The sequence below is a fragment of the Notolepis coatsorum genome, assembly GCF_963971535.1.
Source record: "Notolepis coatsorum genome assembly, chromosome: 14".
Classification (NCBI taxonomy): Eukaryota; Metazoa; Chordata; class Actinopteri; order Aulopiformes; family Paralepididae; genus Notolepis; species Notolepis coatsorum.
The window spans coordinates 58,838,466-58,850,623 of NC_140178.1; the positions used below are offsets into that span (position 1 = coordinate 58,838,466).

The 12,158-nt window shown below is 41.3% G+C and overlaps 1 protein-coding gene across 1 annotated transcript in view; it reads left to right on the plus strand.

Moving 5' to 3' along the window:
- Positions 1-12,158, plus strand: part of dus1l (dihydrouridine synthase 1-like) — a 165,206-nt gene that overhangs the window by 120,674 nt on the left and 32,374 nt on the right. The window lies entirely within an intron of this gene.

Genomic DNA, 12,158 nt, shown 5'->3' on the forward strand with positions numbered 1-12,158 from the left:
TAATCTTAAAGCCTGACAATTTACCAAAGTCGTCGATTATCCTCAATAATTTTGTGGCCGACCGGGAGGGGTCGTCCATGAAAATCAGCAGGTCATCCGCATAGAGAGCAATTTTGTGTGGAGTATTATTGACCATTATGGGGACGATGTCCTCCGATTGCCTAATAAATTGGGCCAAAGGTTCGAGGGAAAGCGCAAACAGTCCTGGGCTCAGAGGACAACCCTGTCTAGAAGATCTGGAGACTGGAAAGAGTGTGGAACAGTTTTTGCCTGTCAGTATCATCGCAGACGGCGAGGCATACAGGACTTTAATCATATGAATAAAACTCTTCCCGAGACCCATGACCTCAAGTACCTTCCACAGGTATGACCACTCAAGTCTGTCAAACGCCTTCATGGCATCCAAAGACAGAACTGTGGATGGAGTTGTATTGTCTTTACTGATATCGATTACATGGAACAGCCTCCTAAGATTATCTGCAGCCAGACGCCCCGGGATAAAACCAGTTTGATCGCAGTGTACCAATACAGACATAAATCTCTGCAGGCGACGGGCCAGCACCTTGGCAAACACTTTTAAATCGGCCCCGAGAAGACTCAAGGGTCTATAGCTACCACAATCATTGGGATCTTTGTCCTTCTTGAGAAGTAAAGAAATCAACGCCATATTGACATCTCTTGAGAACTCCCCTTGTTCGATAGCGTAATTGATCATATCGAGCATCAATGGACCCAGTTGGTCCCAGAAAGACCATCTAGAGTCATCAAGATTACCCTCTGAGCTATATAACTGTGAGTAAAACTCTTTAAAAGTGTCATTGATCTTTTTCGAATCAGTAGTGACTGCACCCTGGCTCGTCCTGATCGAGGGGATATCCGAGAAATGATCATTTGAGCGTATTTTCATTGCCAATAGATGGCTAGGTCTGGAGCCGTGAAAGTAGTAATTTTGTCTTGTCCTATGTATCAAGAACTCAGACTGTTGTTTAAGTATGGAGTTTATTTCTTTTTTGACTATCTTACGTTGTGTGTTTAGTCGTTCACTATAGTTAGTTTGCAAGGATGCGTATAGGTCCGCATATAATGATTCCAGTCCTTCTAGCTTTTTTGACCGGGATTTTCGCAAATTGGAGGCAAATAGTGTGACATGACCCCTGATAAATCCTTTCAATGCGTTCCACAGGACCCTAGGGTCTTCTACTGTGCCAACGTTGATCTGCAAAAATTCAGCTAGTTTACTCCTGAACTCAGAACAGAAGTCATCGTTCTTTAGCAAGGTCGAATTAAAACGCCATCTGGGAGCTCTTGCGGAGAGCCTGCCAAAGGTTGCCGTAAGGAAAATCCCCTTGTGGTCTGAGAGAGCCAAGGGAACCAATGAGACATCGAAACTATCAAACATATTAGGGGACGCGAATGCATAGTCAATTCGAGAGAAGCTTTTGTGTCTGGCTGACAGGTGAGAGTAATCTTTGAGGGTGGGGTTGGATAAGCGCCAAAGGTCTGAGAGCCCTGTGTCCTGGGCCCACATCCTGAGGGCCATAAAGGCCCGTTTTTGGTCGCTCGTTTCAGAGGGCCCGGACGCGTGTAGCTTTATGCCAAGCAAGCAGTGCAAAAATTTACCGTAGTGGCATGCAGTAATGCGCCTTTCATTTTCCGCCGCCCAGCGCCCAGGTCGCGCGGAAATAGGCTGTCTATTGCCATTCTCTTTGACAAACTCTAACCTTAACCAGCTCCTTAACAACGCCTAAACTTAACCGTTCTAACCTTAACCAACTCCGAAACAATGCCTAACCTTAACCTTAACCTTAACCATGCCTAACCTTAACCATAGAAATTATATTGCCATTCTCTTTGACAAACTCTAACCTTAACCAGCTCCTTAACAGCGCCTAAACTTAACCGTTCTAACCTTAACCAACTCCGAAACAATGCCTAACCTTAACCTTAACCTTAACCATGCCTAACCTTAACCGGCGAAAGAATACACGTTAAAAAAAAATCACGTTAAAAAATATTTTCGATGGGATTCGAACTCGCCAGCAAACAAGCCATAGGATCCACAGCCATGTGTCCTTGCCAATTGAGCTATTGCTAGATACTGAATAAGGGGCGGTGACTTATATATATTGAGCTCCGCTCGTGTGGGATCTCATGCGCATGCGCGGGCACCTCGCGCGAGCACGCCGGCGCACGCACGCACCTGAGCGAGCACGCCGCCGCCGGTGCACGCACGGTAGCATTTGTCTGAAAAGAAGGGCGCTTTACCGCACTAGCGTGCGGTGACGAATGCGGAAGCATTTTTGCACTGCTTGCTTGGCATTAACGTACAGGCGGCCCGGACCTATCCATCTCCGCATCCCAGCACGCATTAAAATCGCCACCCACAATGAGAGCGTATCCATTAAGTTCCAACATATTCTTCGTGATTGTATTATAGAACGCTGAATCAAATGTGTTAGGAGCATACAATGCTATTATAGCCATCTTCCTATGCGAGAATTAAACTTTTGCTATAGTAATCCTTCCCTCCGTGTCCGACCATACATCCAGGACTTTGATATCAAGGTTACGTCTTGTAACTATGACGACTCCTTTCGTCTTATCATCGGCTGAGGATGAGGAGATAACGTGATATTGCCGATTTGCCAGTCTTGACACGTCACCTACCAATAAATGCGTCTCACTAAGGAGAGCAAGGTCAATATTTCTCCTCTTCAATAGCCAAAGGACACTGGCACGCTTGTGTGGGGCGTTAAGCCCTCCTGCGTTCCAAATTAAAATATTCAATTTAGCCATGGTCGAGCTTGTCTAAATGCGTAGAGAATATACCAGTGCAGCCAGGCTGAGTACAGAGGCGCTGATCCAGGCGGGCCCAGACGGTCAATCCCAGGAGTTCAGAGGAGGAACAATTACACACATATAACAGTACATAAAACACATAAAAATACCACCCCAGCTACAACCCCCCCTCCTTCTACTCTAAACCCTAACCCACCCGTCCTATTATAAGCCCTCCTATACCCACTCTCCAGTCCCCACCCTATGCCCCATCCACTGAGGATGGTCATCTTCCTATCACTTCCCACTAGAGACATGGATCCAATAAGACGCTCCCCACTCCAACCCCCCTCTAGATAAACCCCTGAGTAAACCCCCACTAGTCCAATAAACACAAATAATAATAAAAATAAAATTCAATAAAGATATCGGTCGAAAACCACCTGAGCCTTGGCCCCAACATGAGACAACCATAATGGTAAAAATAGCCATTATTAAATAATAACTCCACATCAACCTGCAACCATCTATTTCCGAATCTGCGCTTCAACGTCGCAATGTTATAGCCCAAATGGGTACAGGAAAATTCAAAACAAAATTAAATTAAAGCATCCCAGCCGATAGTCTAAGGCAGGATCGGGTCACAGGTTAATTGTGCAAAATTGTGTAAACAATGTCAATTAAACAATGACAATAATAAGAAAGGGAAAAAAGGGGTTATGGTCAAAGTGCACCCCTGTAGCAGTCCCTCTGATCAGGCACAACGGCTGAAATGACATAACCTATGTAAGAATAGAATTAAACACATTCATTAATCCGGGGATGGTAATAGGCAATACCTGACACAACCTGTTATCATATATTGTTTCAATAAAGATATCGGTCGAAAACCACCGTGAGCCTTGGCCCTAACATGAGATAACTATAATGGAAAAGGAAAAAAAAAATAGTCATTATTATATAACAACTCAACATCAACCCTGCAACCATCTATTTCCGAGTCTGCGCATCAACGTCGCAATGTAATAGTACAAATGGATAAAGGAAAATTCAAAACAAAATTAAATTAGAGCATACCAGCATATAGTCTAAGGTAGGATCGGGTTCCAGGTAAATTGTGCAAACAAATGTCATTTAAACAACGATGATAAGAGGAAGGGGAAAAGGGGGTTATGGTCAAAGTGTACACCTGTAAGTTCCCCTCTGATCAGGCACCACGGCTGGAATGACATAACCTATGTAAGAATAGAATTAAACACATTCATTAACCCGGGGATGGTAAAAAGCAATACCTGACACAACCTGTTATCATATCTTGTTTATATATATATTCAACCGATCTTCTCCTACCGGAGCCCAAAGCTCAAAACAGCCTGGATATAAAAATAACAGCATACAAGAAGTTAGTTAAGGACCCCATCACCGTTGAATTGTGCAAGCCGATTGCACTTAAACAGCAACAACAACCAAAGTGCGTAAATATTAACGGGTCTCGAATGTCTCAGCGCAGACGATAGACGCAGCCCGCTAGCTAGCCCGAGGCTAGCGCGTAAGCTAGTGATGAATCCGGATAGCACGTTAGTCTATTATGTACATTGTTCAGCTAGCTCGTTAGCTTCCAAAGAGGCGATACACAAGTACGACCATGAGGTCAGCTTTAGCAAGTAACAGAAGTCATTGGGAAGCCCCGCTAGTTGGATGGGCAGTGGGCAGTTAGCATGTCTGGGCATGACAGCAAGTATTTGTGAATAGTCGGCCTAATCAATGTATATAGGCCCACACCGCCAAGTCACTCACCCGACATAGATATCAAGCAACAGTCTCGGGTATCCCCGCGAGATATTCCTTCGCTTTAGCCAACGACCAAAATGAACGCAGACCATCGACCTTCTCCAACACAGATAATTTCGCGGGAGCGAATAGCGTGGGCCTCAGGCCTAGTTTCCATAGCCTAGACAGGACCACCTTGTATTCGCCTCTCTGTGCTTGAACCTCCGGCGTAAAGTCTTCGAAAATGGCCACTTTGTGATCGCCAAGCCTCAGATTACCCCTTCTGGTACGAGCCGACCGCATGATGAGTTCTCTCTGCTGAAGCCTGTTCAGCTTGACTATGATGGGCCTCGGCTCTTTGTTCACGCCGGGAGAAAACCTGCCCGCCCTGTAGGCCGACTCACAGACAGGAGGCGAAGGGAGGACGTCCGTTCCTAGTATTTTCTGCAGCAGTTCGGGCATGGTCTCAGAGAGACGGCCTTCACCGCTGGCCTCCGGTACTCCAACAATCCTGACGTTGTGGCGTCTATCCCGGGACTGCATCTCCTCCATTGTCGACTGTAGTTTGTTGACTTCAGCCTGCCTAGCCAGCAGGGCGGACTCGAGACCCACCATCTTCTCGCCCTGTAATGATACCTCCGTCGTTAGCATGGCTAGTTCGTTAGCATTAGCCGAGGAGACAGCGTGCATCGACTCCATCTTGTCTATCAGCGGGACTACCGCCAGCCGTATTTCTTCTGATATCTCACGATGGAGGTTGACACAAAAATCCGCCAACACTTTCTTCTGTGCTTCAGCGAAGCGTGTCTCAGAGTCTGCGTGTAGCTTGGTCATGACCAAGAGCACAGCTTCGCTTATCTCCCCGACCCCGGGCGACGATGCGGCCAGGCCCGGTGGTGGTGGTTTGCTGGTTGGGGCGCTCATGGCTCTGGTTTCCACCCCCGTCATTGCAGAAAGTCGAAAAAAGTTGATGACAGTATACTAACCACGACGACCTAGCAAACAGATAAAAAACAAATAAAAATAAAATAAAGACTAATGGGGAGAAACGTATATTCAGCACGGTAGAAGGGAGCTCATGTGAAACACGTCTACTCCATGATCGCTCAGCTCCGCCCCCCACCGAGCTGCACTCGTCAGTATAGAGGAAATTGTTAATGAGTTTAATGAGTATTTTGTTAATGTAGGCCCTAATTTGGCTAAGGAAATTGACCTCCCTACAGATGGTGAAACGTATTCTGATTCACCATCAAACAGCAACTCAATGTTCCTTGGTGGTGTTTGTGAGAGTGAAAATTTAAGAAAAAGAAATCCACTGATGGTAATACTATTGACATGTCAACTATAAAAGAAGTCTTTGACTGTGTCCTCAAACCATTCACTTATATATGTAACAAATCCTTTTAAACTGGTATTTTTCCTGATGAAATGAAAATGGCCAAGGTGGTTCCAATTTTTAAAAGTGGTGACTATATACTATAGTGCAGGGGTGGCCAACCCGCGGCTCGCGAGCCGAATGCGGCTCTTTGCCCGTCAATGTGCGGCTCTTCCACCCATAAAAAAAAAAAAAAAAAAAAAAATGTTTTTTTTTTTTTACTTTTTTTTTTTATGTCACTCATTCCATAAGGACGTAGAATAAACATTTAAATTTTTTTTTTAAATGGTCCATTTGCATGTTCTTGGTATCTGAATCTAGGGACATATATGGATCAGTGTCAGAAATAGTGTGTCTGTTACTAGGCTTGAGTAAATTGTAATGAACCAAAGGAGAATATCAATTCTATTTAAAAAAAAAATTATCTTTGACTGTAAATAACACCATGCTAAAATTGACCAGACCTGAAAAATCTAAGCAAATCTAAGGAAGATGATTAAACAGAAGGTTTTGTAGATACAGTACTGAATTCTGCCATCTTTTTTATAATGTAAATTTCTCCACCATTTTTCATCATATTGCAACACCGTTTTTTGCAAGACGTTCACAGAAAGGTAGAGAAACTAACTGCGTTCTGTTTTATGGCAATAACGTTCCGGTTTGTGGGAGATAATCCCAAAAAATAAGAGAAATTAAAAAGTAAATCCAGAAGTCAGATGATTGACAGGGGCTGGTGTGAGCTGGGTAGGGTAGTTTTTCGAAATTTGAAAGCCCTGAGTCTCTTCCTTCAAAAGACTACACTCACTTTTGGCTGTGCCACTTCCTCCTGTCAATATGCGCCGGTTTCCGACTCAATGCCCTGAGATTTCTATAATCTTATATTTCACTAATAACAGTTAAAATAATTGGTAAACAAACATAATGCTGAAAATATACACTTTTACTGTATATCTCGGGCTTAAGAGGTTAACCCTGTGAGGCCCAAATTAAAAAGAAATTAGCAACTTCAGAGGCCAGAGGGTGGGACATATAAACACATTTACTATCAAATAGCATTGTGAGGCTGAACAACAGGACCAATTGACTATACATGTGCTTAAAGGGGAACTATCTTATAAATGGCTTTTTTCAGTGTTTACCATTGTTTCTTAGCTATGTGGACTTATATTAATAGGATATATGTCTCTAATTCTCATATTGGCGAATTCTTCCAATTCTCCTCTCACAATATTCACCCTCACTGAACTGAGTCATCTGAAAATGTGCATATCTGTGATGTCAGAGATTTCTCAGCTGCATACTAATGTGGCAGTTGATGTGGCAGTTGGCACCAGGCCACACAGTGGTTGGAGCCCAGCCTCAAAACGGCTTAAGATCTTGAGGTAGAAAAATGCGGTTTTTAGTACTTGATTAGAAATACAAAACAATGCATTTTTTTTGAAAAAAACCTAGGTGTTCCATAGACTCCATAGACATAGAGAATTGTGTAAAAGTGCCCAAATAGTGAAAGAAATAGTAAAATAGTTCCCCATTTAACATTTTTTAAATAAACATTATTTTTTTAAATGGCTAAAAGTGATTTTGTAATTTTGCAACCGTGGGTCTCACAGGGTACTTTTAACCCTGTGAGGCCCAAATAAAAAAGACATTAGCAACTTCAGAGGCCAGAGGGTGAGACCTATAAACACATGAAGGGTGCCGTGACTGAAAAAAAAGGTTGAGAAACGCTGGTATATGGTGTGGCTCTTTGTGGTACCACAGTAATTTTTTTGTGGCTCTTAGTCTCTGACTGGTTGGCCACCCCTGCTATAGTGGATACTATGTCAAATTACAGACCTATATCATTGCTACCTCAATTTTTTTTTTTTTTTTTTTTAATTTTTTTTATTATTGCAAAACAAAACTTATTAAAAGTCAGTACTCAACACACAATGTATAATGAAACTTTCAGTAAAGGTGGTTAAAATATATGCAAGTACAGAAACAGGATAAAACAAAAATAGTCAATAATAACATTTTAACCGTATACAGTGTATATCCAGCGAAGTTACAATTATATAAATGTTAGTATATAATATACCCCTAATACCTATTTTCTAAAACCCTACACACATATGCTCCAGCTCAAACCCCCCCCTCCCGGACCCCCTCTTGGATAGTACCTCCATTATCCCTCACTCCTAACCAGACATCACCATTATAGGCTAGCTTTTATTCTCTCCACCACTTCTAACCACATTGACATTTTGGATTCATTGAGCCCCAGAATTCTTGCTGTAGATATTTCTTGATATATCACATCGAGATATGTAAGAAACCACACTTTCCGGCACATTTTTTCCGGTTGAAACCAACGTGATGCGATCAGTTTTTTAGCTACTGTGATACCCGATAAAACCAATCTTTTTAGTTGTGGATTCACTGCAAACTCAAAAACATCATTCAATAGCAATACCGCGGGGTGTACAGGTATATTCCAAAATACGAGTATTGATAATTGTTGGGACACATCTTTCCAGAATGCCTTAACTGGTGGGCAGTCCCAATACATGTGCATAAATGTTCCTTCGTCCCCATTTGTACATTGGGAGCATTTGGAGTCTTGTATAAGCCCCATTTTGCACAGCCTTATAGGAGTCAAGTATGTCCTGTGAATATAGTTCAGATTGATTTGTTGATGATCCGGGTTCCTTGATGTAAGTCGGACATTTGCCCAGGCTCCTTGCCAATCAAAGTCATTTTCTAGGTCTGGTATATCCCTCCTCCAGACATTGTCTAGTTGAAGGGTTTCGTACGAGGACGTTAGTAATTGGTAATAAAAACCTGATACAAAACCTCCCAATGTATCTCTTTCATAGAAAAATTTGTGGTATCTGTGGTGTTCAATTGGTATGTGTAATGGAACACCGTGAGATCTCATACAAAGTCGTAACTGTATGTAAAAAAGCCATGTGGACTCGGTGAGGTTAAACTTTATGCATATTTCGACATAACTACAGAGGCCCTTGTTATTAAAAATATCCCCTAATGAGTGTATGCCTCTTTCTTCCCATATAGGGAATCTTATAGGTCGTTTTCCCATTAAGAGAGCATTGTTATTGAATATGGGAGTGTGATTATGCCATACTTGAGGGTTAGGAAATTTCCTTTGTGTTTCCCGCCATGTCCTGATTGCATGGGTTATTATTGGGCCAAATTCTCGCTCACAATGCTTGATTGAAAGTTTAGTGTATGCTATGTCTTTCAATCTCTGTGGGGCTACTATGTTTTCTTCTAATTTTCTCCAAGATACCAAAGCCTCGGGGTCAAACCATATCTTCTTCAATGGTCTTAATGTGAAGGCATTAAAATATTGTAAAAAATCTGGGACTGCCATGCCACCGTCTGCTTTATTTCTCTGTGCGGTGGATCTTTTTATGCGAGGTGGTTTGTTATTCCAAATAAATTTGTATGTGGAGGTTTGTAATCTTTTCCAGTAGCCCTCTGGAGGAGGTAACGGAAGCATTGAGCTGAAGAAATTGATTCTTGGTAATACATCCATCTTAACTATTGATACCCTTGCCTGTACTGAGTTTTTAAGTTTTGCCCACCTGTCCAGGTCGTCCTTGATTTTGTTCTGTATTTTTGTGTAATTGTGCTTCACCGTTTGTCTTATGGTGGGAAATATTTCCACACCCAAGCATCTGAAATGTTTGACCATGGGTATCGCACCTGGGAGGGTTGTCTCTTTTTTTGCACTGGTGTTAAGAGGAAGAAAAGCCGACTTAGGCCAATTTATTTTAAATCCCGATAAATCACCAAAGTTCTCTATCAACTTGAGTATAAGCGGCAATGTGTTGTTGGGGTTTTGCATGAACAATATTACGTCGTCCGCATATAAACTAATTTTATGATGTGTGCCCTTGATTACTATTGGTTCTATGTGTTGGGATTGTCTTATAAATTGTGCTAAAGGTTCTAATGATAGATCGAATAGTCCGGGACTAAGAGGGCAACCTTGTCTGGCTGAGCGTGATACCGGAAAGATATCGGAGATGAATGTGCCTGTTGTAATCCTGGCCGATGGGTCCTTGTATAGTACTTTAATCATATCAATGAAACCTTTTCCTAACCCCATCCTTTCCAATACTGCCCATAGAAACGACCATTCCAACCTGTCAAATGCTTTCATAGCATCCAGGGATAGTATCGCCTTAGGTGTGATGTCCTCTTTGTCTGTATCTAGTACGTGCAGTATTCGCCTTATGTTATCATTGATCAGGCGACCTTTTATGAAGCCTGTTTGGTCCGGATGAACTAAAGACGTCATATGCTTTTGCAATCTGATGGCTAATATCTTAGAGTACAGTTTGACATCGGTTCCGAGGAGGCTTAAAGGACGGTAACTACCGCATTCAGTGGGGTCTTTGTCTTTTTTGTGAAGAACTGAAATGAGTGCGGTATTTTGGTGTTCAATGAAGCTTCCCTCTTTGACTGAGTATAAGATCATATTTAGTAATAAGGGTCCAAATATGTCCCAGCAAGAAATGTACATTTCTGATGGGATACCGTCAATTCCCGGAGCTTTGCCGTTTTTCATTCCGGATATGGCCTTCTTGAGTTCTTCTAATGTGATCGGTACTTCTAACTGTTTAGCGTCTTCATCCGTAAGTTTAGGGAGAGTAATTTGATTAAGATATGTGTCTAATTTGTCTTGATCAAAGGTCGTTTCTGAGTTATATAAATCAGAGTAGAATTCTTTGAATGTATCGTTTATTATTTTGGGTTCTGTTACTAGAGCTTGTTGTTTCCTAATGGCAGTTATATCTGCAAATTTTGCATTAATTCTTAGTCGCATGGCTAATAGGTGACTAGGTTTAGAACCTTGGAAGTACTGCTGTTGTCTAGTGCTGCGTATTTGCAATTCCGATTTTTGTCTGTACATTGCTTTGATCTCTGTCTTTAGAATGTTAACTTGGTTATCTAGTCTAGTAGAGTTGTTGTATTTTAAAGAATTAAAAAGCGTTGAGTAAAGCGTTTCCATTTCAGACAGTTTTGTGTTTTGATTTTTGCGCAATATGGAGGTAAATCTATCCGAGAAATCCTTGATCATATTCTTTACTGACATCCATAATATTCTGGGATCTTGCACCGAGTTAGCATTATCTTGTAGGAATACTGTGAGAGCTTCTTTAATTTGTGTAATGAATTCCTTGTTGTTAAGCAGCATCGAATTAAAACGCCATCTTGGGGCCCGGTAGACACTGCTACCTCAATTTTCAAAGATACTCGAAAAATTATTTGTAAATAGACTTGATGGCTTTATTGAAAAATATGGATTATTGAGTGACCATCAATATGGTTTTAGGAGCAATAGATCAACATCCTTAGCAGTGATAGATTTTGTGGGAAATATATCAACAGCAATTAATGAAAAACAACCCTCAATAGGTGTATTTATTGACTTACGTAAAGCATTTGACACAATTGATCATTCCCTGCTTTTACAAAAAATGGAACGGTATGGAATAAGAGATGTCACTCATCATTGGTTAAGAAGTTATATAAATAATAGGTTTCAATATGTAAACATTAATAATACAGAATCACATCTTAGAAGAGTAACTTGTGGTGTTCCACAGGGTTCCGTATTGGGACCCAAGTTATTTATACTTTATTTAAATGATATTTTTACAGTATCGAATATTTTGAAAATTGTTACGTTTGCTGATGATACTAATTTACTTTGTTCAGGGGAGGACATAAAAGAATGATTGAAAACAGTAGAAAGGGAATTGATCAAGTTAAAGAAATGGTTTGATAGGAATAAGTTGTCTCTTAACACTTTAGATGCCACGCCTCCCCATCTCAAAACCTTGTTGCGTGCCACCACCCACTTCAATGATAGCGCTCTCATATTTGCGAACGCATAAACTACATCTTAATTATGTGTCTAATATCTGGCCGTCGCTTATCAATGACTTGTTTGCAGTCACCATTGTCGAAACGGATTGTTTTTTAATCAGTTCATTTCCGTTTTATACCATTTTGAAAAACGCTCGTTTCTTGAAACTTCCAGAAGATTTGAGAAGATTCTGTGATAAACACCCTTTACTGTAATACACAAAACACGTTGTCATTTTTCGGCCTATTTATGAATCGTTTTCAAATAAACGCTAGATTATCGATAGTATATGTGTACTTATGCACGCTATAGAAGTGCTATAAAAATCGAATCTCTTATTTCCTGATCGCA